Consider the following 17405-nt stretch of genomic DNA (forward strand, 5'->3'; position numbering starts at 1 on the left):
ATCCAATCCACACACTCATTAAGTGGTTGTCCATCATTAGAGAATGATTTGCTCTCTTCATGGGCCATAATCAGTGGGTAGAAGGCTTGCCCCAAGACCTCTCCAAAAGCCCCTGTTCTGGTTGGGTCTGTTACAGATATATAACTATACTATAACTGTGACTAAATACCCTATAGTTCAGGCCAATAAATTCCAGGGTCCCCTTGTTCTCTGGGAACTTATTGGCATTGCATGACAACAGGATGTTGTGAATGTTTTGTGGCCATTACAATATGGCCAGGAGCTATCCTGTTCCCTTGTTTTTTTTTTTTAGAATGTGACATATCATACTTGGAAATCTGTCTCAAATCAGTCATGCTGACAAGACTGCAATTATCTGTAAACAATGCTGAACCATGTACTGTATGCACCTTCCACACAGTTTAAATACCCCTTAAAGAACAGCTCTTGGCCAGTCCTCTTAGAGCACTGGTCCGTACACGTGTATGTGTCAATAAACACCTTTAAGCCCCATACACACTATCAGATTCTGCTGATTTATTTCCTTCAGATTTACCAAAACCATATAATATGAGGTCAAACCTTAGGAGTTTTAATGTGTATGCAATCAGACAGGCCCTTGCACTACACGGTTTTGATAAATCTGAAGACAAAAATCATCAGAAAATCTGATAGTGAGTATGGGGCTTAATTCATCGTAAGAATGAGTGGTCTGACTAAATTCCACAACAATATGAAGCATTCTTCCTCTCACTAATACCAGTGATGCGGCATCATTCTTTCCACTGACATCAACAATGGGGCACTATTCTTTGCACTGACACCAACAATGAGGCAATATTCCTTCCACAGACACCAACAATGGAGCACAATTCTTCCCGCTGATATAAACAGTTGGGCACTATTCCTCCCACTGACACCAACAATGATATACAGGTGTCATATTTTTTTAATCCCACTGACCATCAAGCCTGATACGTTACCCACTACCACTAATTCTTGGGCATTTTCTAATCTTATATCTATATTGTTTTTTATATGGCCCTGTTATATTTTTGCTTGTCTGTTGTGAAAAAACCCCTGGTGGATCACCAATGAACATAGTGGCATTACTGTACCCTCTTCTTATGTGAATATTATTAAATAATAACTTAGCTCTTTAGGGACCCATGTGCGATTATAATACTAGTATACCTGTGCCTTAGACTCTTCTACTACTCCATTATACACCTGTGAGTGAAAAGTTGTTGGCACAGGTATACTAGTATTTGTTGATTGTTTATTGTACTTTGATTTTTTTGCTATTGTATATTCTTGGACCTGGGTATACCCCAACGTTCCTGTTTTGTGCTTTAATTTTACATATACTTCAACAAAAAGAAATTTAAAAAAAGCAATCACTTAGTTTTAACAAGCTAGAATATTGATATTTAAGGATTCTTTACAGGGGTGAACATAAGTGTATCAACCCAACATTTAGTAGGTACCTATAGGGTGGCAGAGTATCCTATCAGCAGGAATTCTTCTATTCCACCACACCCAGATCTGCACAGTGAACAGTGTATCTAATAATAATGATCCAACACAGATCAGATCTGTACACTGCTCAGTTTATTGTTCCAGGTATAGCATATTTATCCCCTTAGCGCCGACCATATGCACATGTGTGGCCTCGGCTTGAAGGGGTTATCCTGGGTAATGCCTGCAGCTGCAGGCATCAACCTGGTAAATTTTTTTAGAGCAGACGGTCGGCTCTATATAGGTAACAACCGATGCGGCTAAAAGCTGCTTGGCTGTTATCCTAAAGGCCCCTGATCCCTCCATAAAGAGTACTTGTTCACCACCTATTACTGTCACAAGAGATGTTTACATTCCTTGTGACAGCAATAAAAGTGATCAGATTTTTAATTTTTTTTTAAAGTGACAATGTAAAAAAAAATGTTTAATTCATGAAAGTGTCTTTTGCCAAAAAAAAAGCATTTGAAAGACCGCTGCGTGAATACCGTGTGACATAAAATATTGCAATGATCACCATTTTATTCTCTAGGGTCTCTGCTAAATATAAATATAATATAAATATATATATATATATATATATATATATATAATGTGTGTGTGTGTGTGTGTGTGTGTGTGTGTGTGTGTGTGTGTGTGTATGTATGTATGTATATATATATATATATATATATATATATATATAAAAAATATTTGGGGGTTCTAAGCATTTTCTAGCAAAAAATATACGTATTTTAATTTGTAAGCAACAAATGTCAGAAATAGGCTTAGACATAAAAGAGTTATAGTATACAATCAAGATATAGCCCACCCATGGTTCATTACCAATTCAAGCCAAACTAAACACCTTCCTTATGTACATACATTTATTCATAGCATATTCTTGCCTGACATTGTACAGCCAGTTTTTATAACAGTTTTTATAACAGATCACAGGCTCTCACATCACTTTGACCCAGACGCTAGTTTTGTGGTTAGCACAGACTAAAACAAGACTTCCTTTTTCTCTATAGAAACATATCTCTTACTTCTAGCTTCAGAGCAATAATACATTTAAAGGAGCAATAGCACAAAGCAGTGAAACTATTAGGGGGGCTATTTACATTATTCTTTCACGTATATACATATAAATAGCTGGTGTGTATCTGATAACCTTTGTACAAAGATGATATCATCATGGCCATGGCTTGATTTTCTATTCTTTGCTGCAATGATATAATAACATATGCACATTGTGTATTGGGAGGCATTCAGATATTTTCACTCATAGTGGGGGTCACCAGAAGCTTGCCTGAAGCCCAGCATTTTTTAACTAAGTGATGAACGATGTTAGCCATCTCGTCTTAATAACTATACCTCTAAGGATGAAAATACGTAAATTATCATTGGAGACTTGTGTTTAAAGGCCATTTTATTCCTATTTTTACTGCCTAGTGTGTTCTGACACATACCTGCAGGTCAGGTGTTTTAACACCTCACTGGTAAATAGCTGTTTTGGTCAGTGACTTATTAAGATATGAAGCTAGGCAGTGGATAATCTTAGAACATGCATTAGCAAAAACATCCTACAAGTCAGCTCCTATATTTCTATCTTGTCAGGTTCCCTTTAAGGCTTATTGTGATGGATTGTGTTAGTTATAGTTTGCTGCTACATTGCAGATTAGCTTGAATTCACTATATGTGCTCTGAGCACATCCACTATAATTTACCAATATAAAATGAAAAGAAATTGAAGATGTTACTGCAAATGTGCTCATGTTGTGTAGTATGATAGACACAAAATTTCATGCTAGACGTAATTGCATGGTGTGACCACAAGATGGTGCTTTAAGAACTTCAGAATTTTCTCATTTCTAATAAAGCAATTTCAAACCTCCATCTAAAGTCTGCGTAATAAAAGAATGTCTCTAAAGAAAATACAAAGTTATGTGTCATAATTGGGTAAAAAAATCTCAAAATTTATGTACGCTACATATGCTCCATTTAGTAGCATCAGCAAACTAAAGAGCTTATAATGAAAGTTTAATGCTATATATGATGATTTAAGCGATTGAAAAAACACTTTAATGTAATGCAATTTAATGTGTTTGTGCTCTATAATACTAGGAATAATCTAGTATTGAAACACAGTGCTTCGGAGAATACGGAAAATAAAGTCAAGAAAGATTTCATGGAATGATAATGATACTTGAGTCAAACATAACAATTGTTAGTCAATCCCTATTGTGCCATAGCTGGTGGTGGTACAGCAGCATAGGTCACATTCATCAAAAACGACATCAGGACCCAGGTGAAAATGGGTCTGCAATGTAACCATCTGTTAGCATATTTCCAACCACCCATGAGACCTAATCTTTTATCTGAATCCTTATCATGTCTGTTCTGTCTACCTATGAATAAAAGTGATTACAAAGAGTACAAGAGCACACAGCATCCTTTCAAGCCTCAGTCACTACATACAGTAGAACACTGTGCCAACTGAATCTGGAGAGTCGAGCCTATAATGAGGTGGTTTTGCACACGCAGCTACCAACCAGTGTATCCAGAGCAGAGACGCTTCTTGCCACTACCATGTAGAGCAGATCCAAGGATCCCTTCAGCTGCCTACTTGGACTTCCAAAACATCCAAAAGTCCATACAAATTTCTTCACAACTGCTGTAAATGGTGAAACATAATGCAAACTTGAAAGTTGTGAGTGCAACAGACCCCCACTGTGCACATAGAGGCAGCTTACCTGATCCTCATGCACTGAGCGGTCAAATGAGCTTACAATGTTGGGATAGTGTAAAACTGCCAGATAATCTTTATTACAAAACAAATTAAGTCACTCACATTGCACCAATATATAAAAACATCTGAACGAGAATACCGGGATCCCGCTCCATACAATGGTATCGGACGGCCAGTATCCTAGATGGCATGCATACATTCTTGCTCTGCTCAACATGTTTTGTCATAAGTGACATCATCTACATATATAAAGTTTACGTGTATAAAAGGGTAACCTACTCTGCTGAATATTGTAGTAAGTAACACATCCTCTCTCATTTCAGTACTATGCAGTCAGAAACAATGCATAATACATAGAGCCTGCAGCTTCCTTCAGAGGCTGGGAGCCTGAGCATCTACAGGTCAACTTATCTGCCCACATTACTGATACAGGGATTACCTTCTTTTCTTTCAACACATAAACACAGGGACTGATTTTCCCAAGTCACTTTCCACCTTCTAGGAAGTGTGTGAACCAGCACACTCAATCTGCCCCATCAGACACTGCTAAGGACCAGAGGCCAATCCCTTCTTTAAACCCATCTAAGAAGGATGAGCTACAACCTGTTAAAGGGGTTAACAAAATTAAATTAAATTAACTACCGGTAAATTAGAATGTTTTTCAACATTAATAGGGATGTACATCCTCCTAGAACAATAACAGCGTTCCACTAGAGAATTGCAGTCCTCATACATCTCTTATCCACTTCCCGCCGAGCGTACACAGATGTGCGTACTCTGCTTTTGTTTTTTTTAGAGCGGCCGATCAGCTATTCAGGAATAACAACCGATGCAGCTAAAAGCCGTTCAGCTGTTATCCCAGAGGAGCAGGAGGGGACGCCTCTTTATGGGCCGCCCGTCCCAGCTTCTGGCGGCTACTGACAGACTGGAATGAAGCCGGAAACGGCTTCATTCCAGTCTCGATGTAAACACGGAAGCAACGCCACTTCCTGTTTACTCAGCTGCCAATGGCTCCAGATTTTAAAAAATATACAGTATTCAGATACACCGTTTTCGGTGATCTCAATACTTTGAAGTGCACAGGTGGGGTTTGGGGTCCCTCCAGAAAGAGTACCTGTCACCACTTATTAAAGTCACAAGAGATGTTCAAATTCAACAATTTAATAATATAAAAATAAAAATAAAAATCTCCGCAAGTTTGAAATAAGGTAAGGAAGTCGTGCCCGCATATGTAAATGTTCAAATCACACATGTGAGGTATTGCCGCGATCTTCAGAGCGAGGGCAATAATTCTAGCATTAGACCTCCTCTGGTAACCGTAAAAAAAAATAAAGCGCTGCCTATGGAGATTTTTAGGTACCAAAGTTTGTCGCCATTCCACGAGTGCATGCAATTATAAAGCGTGACATCTATAGTATCTATGCCGAGTATATAGATAGGTATCTATATACTCGGCATAACACCATCTTTCACATTATACAAAAAATGGGATAACTATACTTTTTTTTTTTTTTTTTTTTTTTAATTCATGAAAGTTTGCCAAAAAGTTGCATTTAAAACATCGCTGTACAAATACCATGTGACATAAAATATTGCAACAATCGCCATTTTATTCTCTAGATTCTCTGCTAATATAGTATAGTAGCACTGTGCTCCTTATTTTGAGGAACTTAACTCTTTACCCTCTGCCCCAGCTGAGGGAAACCCACTCTCATGAAGTCCAAAGTCCAGGTCTCTTACATCTTTGGCCTCAAGCTTTGTATCTGCTCAAAAAAGAGTTCTTTCTCAATTAGTTCTGCACTCTGACTAAAACCACTGGCTCATCCCACACTTGCTATACTGAATCTTCAACAACTAGGGTGGAACCATCCCTTAAATTGTGCTACATTCATGTCCACAGACATTCTATTCATGAAGTAGACATATGGGGAAGTAGACCTCTACTTCTCTGAGAATTAGACATTGAAAGGATTGCTATTGGCATGGTACCTTTGTCAGAAAATACTAAATAAAATATGTAATTTTCCTGAAGGGTTCTTTATACCTATTATTTCTGAAGTCACAAATATTTTTTGGTCAAAGGTAAGCACAAAACGTGAAAAAATACTATTTCTGACTTAACGCTAACATATTTTTCTCATTGTGTTCTAAATATATTCCAAATGTGTCAAAGGAAGGGGATTTTGTTAGGGATTATAGCGGTGCCACATGCAAAGAAGTACAATTTTTACTTAAAAAATAAAAATTTTATTACAACGATACATTACAGAAAATTGGGTAAATAAAAGGAGGAGCAGAGTGTGTGTGTGTATATATACAGTATATATATATATATATATATATATATATATATATATATATATTGCCCTCTACTTTTAGGTAGGTGCTTAGTGGTGTTTTTTGACAGTATAGGAGTTACACTTGGGCTCAGGGATACCTCCTCTGCTTGTAGATTTTGCTGAAAAGAGAGGATGGACTGAGACCTAAGTAGCAGGAAACCCATGTGAGAGGATTGACCAATGGTTCATTTCTATGGTCAATATCTAATGAAGTGGTCACTGATGCATATCACATCCCTACATGTTTCACCAAACAATGGCTTCCTCAGGGGATTGTATGGTCACCAGTGTCAACACTGGCTCTAATGATAATTGAATACATAAACACAATGTCAATAATCAAAGACATAAACATGGCAGTCACAGATCACAAATCATGCATCATGGTTCAAGGCCCTCCCACCCTACAAATCCCAACCAAGTTATCAAGGGGAGCCCAATAGGAAGCACACACCTGGACCAATCCAGCAATCTCAACAAAGGGGGGTTCTGTGTGGCCGCAGGGGCCCATACAGGGGCTAGGCTATATCAAAGATGAATCAAGAAAATTAAATAATAAGTATTATTAGACATAGCAAAGTCCAATATAAGGGGCTAACATAGCCTCAATAGTATTTACATAAGCTCTGCTTATAAGAAGGTATAGGTACAGGGGCGCCAAGAAGTAAAAATGCAGGTTGAGGATGTAAACCCAGCAAAAAACCTTTATTAAAAAAGATGCAGAGCAATTCAAATCTACTAATGGATATAAAAGAAAGTTTCACAGAGATAACAAATAATAACAGGGGGGTTTAACCGCTTGAGATCCGCGCTATAGCCGAATGACGGCTACAGCGCGGACCTGCTTTGCTGGGACTACGTTTATTGACGTTGTCCCGTGCACGAGCGGCCTGCGCGCCCCCTGAGGGGCACGCGCGGCACGCTCTGTGATCAGCAAGTCTATGAGACTCGCCTGATCATGGATCGGAGCAAGGGGTCGATCCCGACCCCTTACCACGTGATCAGCTGTCAGTCAATGACAGCTGATCGTGTGACACAACAGAGCCAGTAATCGGCTATCTTTCCTCTTCGCGCTGATAGCGCGTGGAGAAAAAATAAAAGCTGATCAGCGGCGACCGTGATCGGGACATCAGCTTATCAGTGCCCACCTGCCCCCTGCCAGTGCCACCCAAATAATAAAAAAGTGCCCCCCATCAGTGCCCATAGTGCCACCCATCAGTGCCCACAGTGCCACCCATCAGTGCCCACAGTGCCACCCATTAGTGCCCACAGTGCCACCCATCAGTGCCCACAGTGCCACCTATCAATGCCCACAATCTGCCTCAACAACAGTGCTGCACCCCAGTGCCACATATCTGTGCCCATCAGTGTCATCTACCAGTGCCCATCAGTCCCATCTATCAGTGGTACCTATCAGTGCCCCTTAGTGCCACCCATCAGTGACACCCATCAGTGCCATCTTATCTGTGCCCATCTTTGCCCATCAGTGCCACCTTATCTGTGCCCATCAGTACTGCCTTATCTGTGCCTATCGGTGCCACCTTACCTGTGCCTATTAGTGCCACCTTAATTGTGCCTATCAGTGCCCACCAGTGCAGCCTATCAGTGCCCACCAGTGCAGCCTATCAGTGCCCACCAGTGCTGCCTCATCAGCGCATTTCAATGAAGGAGAAAAATTACCTGTTTGCAAAATTTTATAACAAACTATTAAACATGATTTTTTTTTTGCATCTTTTTTTGTTTGTTTAGCAAAAAATAAAACTCCCAGCTGTAATTAAATACCACCAAAAGCAAGCTCTATTTGTGGGGAAAAAATGATAACAATTTCATTTGGGTACAGTGTTGTATGGCCGCGCAATTGTCATTCAAAGTGCATCAGTGCTGAAAGCTGAAAATTGGTCTGGGACTGAGGGGGGTTTAAGTGCCCAGTAAGCAAGTGGTTAAAAAATAAAAAGATAAATAAATAGAAATAAATATAAAAAAGGATAGAAATGGAAGATAAATAAAGAAAGAACCTAGATATGACCAGGGTGTATTAGTGCCTGCAAAGGCATTTTGCAAATGACAGACATAACTTAGCATAAAGGAGGGGGGATGTTGGAAGGGGACTAATCCCTAAAGGTTAAATTTTTTATAGGTACAATGACCATCAAGGATAGACTTATATGTGGGAAATCTAAACAGTGAAATAGTGGCAGATCTATTAAAGAGAGTCAGTCGAGCAACACACATATTTGCACATACAGTTGTGGTCATAAGTTTACATACCCTGGCAGAATTTATGATGTATTGGCCATTTTTCTGAGAATATGAATGATAACACCAAAACATTTCTTTCACTCATGGTTAGTGTTTGGCTGAAGCCATTTATTATCAATCAACTGTGTTTACTCTTTTTAAATCATAATGGCATAATTGGGTAGTTTCTGCTGCCATTATGTTTTAATAAGAGTAAATACAGTTGAGCCAAGATGGTAAAAGGCAAAGGGGGTATATGATATGGGGAGGGGAGAGGGAGTAATAAGTAAGGGGCATAACTATAGGTCCATAAATTGCAAGATAATGCAGGTTCAATGCACATAATGTTAAATAGAGCATACACAGGTACAATATTGCATTATAGAAAGGATTTAAAACGTATACATTCATTCAACCCTGGATATCTTGTGGCATCCAAGTTATGGATCCAACCAGTTTCTAACTGCAATAGGGTACAATCGATGACTCTGCCCCTGACATGTAAGGGTACATGTTCAAGGGCGGTAAACATGATCATGTTAGGATCAAAGTCATGTTAAAATCCAACATGTCTGCTGATAGCAGTAGTCATGAGGCATTTAAATATGGGGGTAGTGTGGTCCTATGTGCTTAAAAAAGGGGTGCTTAATCTTACCCACATAAAAACATCCGCATAGACATTTAGCTAGATATAAAACACCAACTGTGTGGCAGGTAACTCTGTATTTAATGGCATGGATTTGGCCGTTTGGAAGAATAGTCTACTGACCATTGGAAATAAAGCAACATACGTCACATCTTCCTCAGGCAAAGGTGCCGGTATGGGATGGATGGTCACGAGCCTCAATGGAATAGTGACTCTTGACCAAGTGATCCCTGAGAGAAGGTGCTCGTCGGTAAATGATCCCGGGGTAGGGTTTGATAAATTTGGTTAATAGATGCCTCAATTGGATATGTTGCCTAGAGTATTGGGTAATAATTCTGACTGACTGGTCCTGAACCTGAGGCTTTGCGGAGAAGATAAGACCCTTTTTTTTTGGTTTACAGGCTTTATGGTAAGCTTTTTTCAGGAGGGTGTGACTGTACCCCCTGTTCCTTAACCTGGTATAGAGATCCTTAGCAGCCCTATGGAAGTTGCCTTCCAGGGTATAGTGTCTTCTTAATCTAATATATTGACTGTAAGGAGCTGCTATGGGGTCTTGGTGGAATTGTTTGCTGTCAACAAGACTGTACAGATTGGTGTTTTATTTTATTTTAATAAAACAGTTGAACGATTTTACACTATTACAGCGTCTTGTTCCTTCCATACCCTGTCTATGGTATCTGGTGTGGACGGTCTGGAGACATGCAGTGGCGGTCAGTTCCCATAGGAGTGTATCTCTGCCTGCAATACCCCATAGATGGTTATGACTATTGCTCAATTGACCTCGATAGAGAGTCAATAGGATCTGGTAAGCGCCCCTATTATCAGAGGTGGAGGTTTTCACAGAAGGAGTTCATATCACTGTTGGTGTTGGATGAGTTTTAAAGAAGATTTCTTCACTAACTTTTCACTTGTTCACGTGGACTTTATTTATATAATATTTTAGTGTTATGTTTCACTGAATGTTTATTTAGTTAATTTTTGTATTGCACAAGGGTGGCTTTGTTTTTCTTGTATATGCATTGACATAAATAAAAACTTCTGTGTGCAGCAACCCCCTCAACACCCCTAATATTTATCTGAACCCAATCTCAATCCAGCGATGTTGCACAAGAATCTTGGCTGTCAGGGACTCTCCCTCCTCATTGGCTGAGACAGCAGCGGGGGCCATTGGCTCCCACTGCTAATCAGTGAGCCAAAGAGGAGAGAGAGGGAGTGGGGCAGAGCCGCAGATCAATGTCTGAATGGACACACAGAGCAGCGGTTCGGCTCGGGTGCCACCATAGGAAGCTGCTTGCTGTGGGGGCACACGGCAGGAGGAGGGAGCCAGGAGCACCGGTGAGGGACCCAAGAAGAGGAGGATCTGGGCTGCTTTGTGCAAAACCATTGCACAGAGCAGGTAAGTATAACATGTTTAAAAAAAAAAAAACAACAAAAAAAAAACAAGACTTGTCACTTAAAGTGAAAAGTGTTCCTTTTCTCGCTGCTGGTCTCCTCTTTGAAGGACTAGCTCGTCTGGGGGACTATCAGATGTTTCACGAGTCCAAAAATAGTTTGCTTTCACTGACTGCATCAGGATCATTAGCTGGAGTTATGGGTTACAGGTTTTACAGCTCTGGAAAACTCATGCCAGCCAAAATTATCGCTGGTGCCAGCTTGCTAATGCTGGGAAGACTGGGGCTTAAAATGTTTGAGAAGCCTCATGATCCTTGATGGAAACAGCCTAAGCACTTAAATATATATAACCCATATATCGGACAAACCATTCACTCTTCATGTTCTTGTTTAATATGTCTCATTCTTAGTAAAATTAAATTAAGCTTTTACTTAAAAAAAATAAATAAATAAAAAAAGTGAAAATTGCAAGTGAAATCCCCTTTGAAAGTAAAAATGCTCCTATACTTACTTTAGCAAATAAACCTCTTAGTAAAGGCAAACAGGGCATTTAACCGAAGTCCAGAGCAAAGATCTATATAATTCAGGTGACCATGGATAACAATGCTGGATAACAATACCTGCAGGTAAAATAGACAGTGTTAACTATTTTTGCAGCTTTAACAGCATTCCTCTACAAAAGTCCTACCCATAGTTCTTTTATTGCTTTAACAGCATTCAATTTAGTTCCTACCATGCAAGATGGCTATTTCTCTTGGTTTTATTCTTGTCTACTATATAGTACAGTAACCCAGATGCAATGCAGGGAACGCTAAACAGAGCACTTTTGTGCTTACTAAGTAGTTATAGATACTTGACATCAATAGACTGCCAGGCGGTGAAGAAGACCTAATTGTGATGTACTACATAATAAGTGTGCATTTATTTGGGAGTTTATCATATTATGTGAACGTGGGAGGGAGATGTCTGCATGGTTGTGCAGACAGAATGGAAAGATAAGAAATTGTAATGTAAGTAATCAATGCAGGAAAATGGTGGGAGGAAATACACATACGTGGATGATAAACAAATAAAGGAAAATAAGGGATAGTTAAAGTGAAAACATTTAGTAAAAATTGTTCAGCTGAAAATCTCTGGCAAAAGTAAGATCTAGAGATGGGTCATGTTAGGAATCCATTTCGCCTAGTTCCCTACCTGGGGCTTTGATCCCTGAACCTTGTGCTAGACTCCTACAGCCAGAGTGCTTTCTGATATGAACACATATTCAAATAGTCTTAATTGTAATATATCTAAATTAAGCTAACCAATAGTGACTTTGTAACAAAGGGACAAATAAATGCTGGAGTTTTTTAGTGATGACCTAAAGTGCACCTGGGCCTTGATTATGAACATTAAAATACAGCTTAACAAGCAGTTAAAGGGCTACAAACTACCACTGACCACTTTACCTGTGTGTGAAGTAATTCCTTCTCAAAGATCCTCAAAAACTCTAAGGTATTTGTTTTATTCTTTTTTTTCTTGCCAAGTAGTTTTTCTTTGAAAAGAGCAAAGTTCTTAACATTTTTCACGTTTTTGGTCTTACAGAGAGATAAAAGAACGGAAAACATACAACAGACCAGAACAAAGTGGCTTAAAGCACAGGAAGATGCCTCTATATCGCCATTGAATTTTAGCATGCAGAGATATCATGTAAAAACCTCAGTCACAGCCAGGAGTTACAATATGTCTTCCTTCCCAAATTTATCATGGGCAGCAACAAAATCATCAAATAACAATAAAAACTCTGTGCCACAGGCAAAGCAAAAACAAAAAAACAAAAAAGGGAACACAGATGAATGTGATTATGGCTGTTGTTGTCTTCAAAATGTGTCTAACTTCCACATTTGTGAACCCTATAAATGTGTATATAGACTGTACTGCCAAAAATGTGAATCAAGATTACTAAACAGTTTACTACATATCAAAGTGCAAAATAATAAATAAATGATCTGCACCAAAAAATGTAACTAATGTCCAATGTATTAATAAGTCCCATTCAAATGATAGTTGCTTAAATAGCAAAAGGTAAGTGAACAGGTGCTGGTGCCATTAGTAACAGATAAACACGTGACCACTTCCAGGTGCTCCAGATGACCCGACATGTATGTACACTCACCAAAATGGATGGATCTTCTATTGCTAGATAAGTCTCACTTCACTTTTTTTGGTTGGACCCACGGTGTATCTTGTCACCAACTTGACCACTCACATGTACCAGGATGCAATTCCTTGCAATGCCATACACATATTTGTGCATTGCTATTTACTTTTGTCCTGTGACAATATACTTGCTTTACTTACAACTAGGTAGCACTTATTTTCTGATACCCTAAGATAGTGGGTTGTAGGATGCTAATTCTTGTGTTCACATACAATAGGTGTTTGCAGCATCCCATTATTTAGCCAGGTGTTTGGGAGGATAAAGCTGTTCACAGAGTCGTGGCAAAGAACCTGTTATACCAAGTGGCTCCTCTGGAGGTAAGCACTACAAAAGTTTTTAATCAAAATCACAATATCTGTAGGATGCCTAAAATCTGACTTGCATTTATTAGTCGATGTACAGAACACCTCCAGATTGCCATACTGCATTGAATTTTACATAAAATTATAGTGCTGCAGATTAAAATGTAAAGGTATTTTTTTTTATAACATTGATTTACAATATGGCTTGTGTAGCAATTGTATATGCCCTAATATTTTTTTATTCGCAATTTTTTCCCACAAATATGGAGCTAACCTTTTAAGTGGTAGTAAAGTCAGTTCTGCCACTTTTACCTACAGGTAAGCTTATTATAAAGCTTACCTGTAGGTAAAATGAATATCTCCTAAATATTCTATTCCAATGAATAGCAGTTGGCGACATCATCGGCATATACACACTGCACTCTCAATGGATGGCATGCCATTCATTGAGAGAACTGTGCCACAGCCGTGCTCCGCATACAAAATAGTTGAGATTTTGGTGTTGTTTCTGAACTTTAACCACTTGCCTACCAGGCACGGACACCCCCTTCCTGCCCAGGCCATTTTTCAGCTTTCAGCACTGTCGCACTTTGAATGACAATTGCGCGGTCATGCTACACTGTACCCAAACAATTTTTTATCATTTTCTTCACACAAATAGATCTTTCTTTTGATGGTATTTAATCACTGCTGTTTTTTTTTTATTTTTTACAAAAAAAAAGACCAGACATTTTGGAGAAAAAAAGGGTTTTTACTTTTTTCTGTCAGTAAATTTTGTAACAAATTTTTCGCTTTCACTGATGTGCGTTGATGAGGCAGCACCGATGGGTGCTGATAGGCTGAACTGGTAGGCATTGATGAGGTGGCACTTATGGGCACTGATGAGGCAGCACTTATGGGCACTGATTAGGTGGCACTGATGAGGAGGCACTAATAGGCCACACTTATGGGCACTGATAGGTGGCACTGATGAGCACTGTTAGGTGGCACTGGTGGTCACTGATAGCCGGCACTGATGGGCACTAATAGGTGGCACTGGTGGGCACTGATAGGCAGCAGTGGCAGGCACTGATAGGTGGCACTGGTGGGCACGGATAGGCGGCATGGATAGGCGATACAGGTGGGCACTGATGGGCATTGATGGGTGGCACTGATGAGCGACAATGATGGGCATTGATAGACAGCAGTGATGGGCAGCACTGATAGGTGGCACTGATTGCCAGCACTGACTGGCATGTCTAATGGGCACTGATTTGTGGTGGTCACTAATTGCTGTCACTGGTGGGCACTAAATGCTGCCATTGGTGGGCATTTATTGTCCTAGCAACACAGCACGGCCAAGATCGCCTCGCTGCGTGCCCCCACGGGCGGCGCGAGAGCGGCTGTTCTGGTCCGCCGTCATATGATGGCATCCCAGAACAGACAAAGACAGGGGTTCTAAGGCTTTCCCATTTGCTCAAAAAAAAATAAAAAAAATAATAATTCTGGACTTATACTTTAAAGTCCAGTGAGGACTTATGGTCATCTATACCTTATATGTCCTGAAAACATTAGTTCCCTAGCTGTCCTGCCGAGGCAATGGGTCAGATTTACTAAAGCCTATGTGCGAGCCCTGGCAACCAAATCATATCTTCACAGTATTTACTATGCACCCATAGAGTTGATTTACTAAAACTGGAGAGTGCAAAATCTGGTGCAACTTTGCATAAAATCAGCTTCCAGGTTTTATTGTTAAATCTTAATTTAACAAGCTGAAGTTAGAAGCTAATTGGCTGCCATGCACAGCTGCACCAGATTGTGAGTGCTTAAGTTTTAGTAATTCCCCCTACAAATGTGGGTGGATGCACATATAGACATGTATATGCCGAATTTGTGTTGTGGTGTGCCAATTGTCTACATTTATGCTGGTTAAGCTGTGGCCTACCTTAAATAAAAATGTGATTTATCTGTAATGTTTTTTGGGCTATCTGTTAAGGAAAAACAAAAAAAGCCTTGGTGCTTTCTGTTCTTGGGGTCTTACAATGTACATATTATATGCCCTCTATGGCCACGGCAAGTTTGCACTTTAATATACTGCTCCTTTTTTTTACAGGAAGGAGCAGAGAGCCAATCCAGACAGAGCTACAGGGGCAAAACTTCTTGTAGTCCTCAACACCAGCGGTCTCATGGCAATTCCTAGGGGCAGATCTACACCGTCCAGCATGCCCAACAGTAAAGGGGAGTGAAGAAAAGGAAAGGACAGCAGGAGGCTGCCTAGGAGTTGGCAGGGACCACGAGGCAAGGAAAAGACCGGATGGAGGGGAGAGGGGCTGCCTTCCAGGGTTGGTGCTTCTCACCACAGCTCCACAGTCAGCCACAGACATCCTGCCAGAGGAGGATCCCAGGTGCATCTCCAGGCGCATCTGCACAGACTGCATGAAGAGTTCCAGTTGTTGGGAAACCAGCCGGACAACCCAACGCCTACACAGTTTGAACTGGATGGACTATAGTCTTTATTGAACCTTCCCTACTATGTAACCTGAAGAGCCTGTCTCAGGACATCTTCTCTTTGGGCCTCCTGACACAAGATTGGTGAGCGGCACTTGTCCAATCTTCCACAAGCTATAACACTGCATGCAGACACCGTATTGTTTTCTCACCTCACCTACTAGGAGAATCTGTGTTAGAGTATCCACTCTGCTTACCTGGATACTGCCAGAACACTGCACATCACTACTGCCTGCCAACCCATCTCCGAATATGCTTTGTTCACTCTGCTAAACAAGACACAAAGTGCACCAACAAAGAGCTATCTGAAGACACAAGGCCTTCTTTCTTTCTAAAACTACAACCCATTTCCTCTCAAGGGATTGGTCCTACTGGTGCCTTAATGGACCCATATTTATCCTCAGGACTCCAGTATTGGGCGACAATACATATTCAAATGCTATATTGGTTAAGTCAGTTGCATTGGACTAAGTACTGTGTTTGAACGTTTTTTTGGGGACTGCGGTGTTGAGGTACAGAAGCGAGTGGTCTGCCATAAAAAGGGTCTTTCCCCTGCCCTCCTCCTGCCTCACCAATAGAGCTCAATTAAAGTGAAGTTGTTGATTCTGTGTAAAGTATTCATATTCACATTAAAATCAGTTACCATTTTAGTGGTTATCTGTGCTTTCAGTGTTCTTTACCTTAAAGGAGAAGTCCAACCTGAGCTCATTAGGCTGGACTTCTCTTATGGGTCACAGGAGTGCAATTTGTTTTTCACTCCTGTGACCCATTTTCAGTAGAGAGCTGTCTGATGTCCGCTCGCTGCTGATGTCACCAGGATCAGTCCAGTTCGGAAGTCTGGATACGCCAGGTGCCTGGACTGATAGGCATCTTAGCCTCTCAGCGAGCCACTGAGAGGGTAAGACGGCCACTCCCCACCCATCCATGGCTCAGTGCTTCAGTGAGCATGGAGAAGCAGAGCAGGAGAGATGCTGATTGACAGGCAGCAGCTCTCAGCTCGGGGAGGTGACAGAACCGAGCCCTCTGCGGTGTTCAGTGGCTCGGTACTCAGTAAAGAGGTGGCGGGGGACAGATGCAGCATCGGTTCGAAGCTGCATCCACCTAGGTAAGTATGAATATGGGATAAAAAAAAAATCCCATACTTCTCTTTTAAAGTATCCCCTGGAAGAAGCCAGATTACAGTGTTGAATTTCCTTGATCTTAATCTTTTAATCAGTAGGAATCAAATTAGTTATTTGGGGTATATTTAACTAGTACTTCATCGTATGGTTACTTTTTTATTCTATGCCAAGAGAGTCTTTCAGTAAAAATACTTTTTGGTTCAATATCGCCTGTGTCTATTTACTATTGTGTGTGCAGTAACACTGATCACTAGGTGTGCCAGAGGGGTTGAGACTGTTCTTGGGGTTGAGAGCCAGAGTACAGAACTAAATATACTCAAGCGACTCCTTCGGGGGTGGCACTACACACAAAAGTAGCATTGTTTGGATTCCAACATGCACAGAAACCTGGGAAACATTGTAACCATTTAAAGCCAATGTACCATCAGCTGGGT

General features: G+C 40.4%; 1 long non-coding RNA gene across 1 annotated transcript in view; it reads left to right on the top strand.

Annotated features, from left to right (window-relative positions):
• The window catches only part of LOC143974584 (uncharacterized), a 52495-nt gene extending 39633 nt beyond the window's left edge, over positions 1-12862 (top strand). Inside the window, exon 4 of the long non-coding RNA XR_013272246.1 lies at positions 12446-12862. This is a non-coding gene — a long non-coding RNA (uncharacterized LOC143974584). The remainder of the gene's footprint in view (positions 1-12445) is intronic.
• Positions 12863-17405: the final 4543 nt, after the last annotated feature.

Source organism: Lithobates pipiens, unplaced genomic scaffold, assembly GCF_037356315.1.
Source record: "Lithobates pipiens isolate NorthernLeopardFrog02 unplaced genomic scaffold, aLitPip1_a1.2 Scaffold_13, whole genome shotgun sequence".
Classification (NCBI taxonomy): Eukaryota; Metazoa; Chordata; class Amphibia; order Anura; family Ranidae; genus Lithobates; species Lithobates pipiens.